This window comes from Octodon degus, unplaced genomic scaffold (genome assembly GCF_000260255.1).
Source record: "Octodon degus isolate 3935 unplaced genomic scaffold, OctDeg1.0 scaffold00301, whole genome shotgun sequence".
Taxonomy (NCBI): Eukaryota; Metazoa; Chordata; class Mammalia; order Rodentia; family Octodontidae; genus Octodon; species Octodon degus.
In genome coordinates this window covers 826,676-827,770 of record NW_004524877.1, presented here as the reverse complement: position 1 = coordinate 827,770, position 1,095 = coordinate 826,676, and positions in this window count along the sequence as shown.

The window sequence follows — 1,095 nt, the reverse complement described above, 5'->3', positions numbered from 1 at the left end:
TTTTGCAGAACTGGGGATTGAACTCAGGCCCTTGCGCTTGCTAGGGAAGCACTTATTCCACTAAGCCATCTCCCCAGCACCTAATTTTTTTTAAATTTTTTTGACAGTTTCAATTTCTAACAGTATCACAGGTAATGCAAATCCTGCTCCTCTGCAAAACACTTTTTTTGTCTTTTTGAGACAGTGAGCTGAGACTGGCCTTGAGCTCATTTTGTAGCCCAGGCTGGTCTCAAATTCTCAGTGATTCTCCTGTCTCATCCAAGGGCTAGGATTACAGGTGTGTGCCACCACATCCAGCTAAACACACTTTTTACAGCAGGATTTTAAGAAATAAAACAATGTGAATAGAAGTGACAAAAATCTGGGGTATTGGCTTCTTTAGATAAATACTATTGTAATCATATGATATTTGAGTTAGAGACTCAAGCGGCAAGAAAACATTTGTCATGTGCAAATCTACAGGAAAGATGTTCAGGATAGAGGGAAAAGCAAGGGCATGAGCCCAGAAGAAAGAACAAATTCCAGCATTTCCTTGAAATAGAAAGGTCACTATGGCCTTTTAAGTACACCAATGTTCCTCCCAAACTTAGGTATAATTTCATGAAAAGAGCACCGAAAAGGTTTGGAAACCTGGGTTGTTTCCATCCCAACAGCACATTAGCTCTGTTTTTCATCAAGCCACAACCTCTCTTAGTGTTTCCTCATAAATCTGGGAATGTTCACAAATGACACCTATTGTACAGGGTTGGAATGAGGATTACATAAGATTGGATATGTAAGAAGCACTTTTCAAATTGCAAAATATTACCTACAGTCACATAGAACTATTGCATACACCAAGGGCTCCTATGTGATCTGTGATACCAGTAGCTATTCAGGGCAGTTCTCTGTCTCTTTAATTACATCTGGCGGTTCTAGGAAAAGAGCAAAAGGCACCGCTACTTCGTTATTCTAAGTTGTGTAAGAAAAACAAAGTCCAGTCCCCGGGGGTTAAAAAGAAGGTATTTAAAAGACTCCAATCATCAGATACGAGCGATTTCCGGTGTGTGTGTGTGTGTGTGTGTGTGTGTGTGTGTGTGTGTGTGTGTGTGTGTG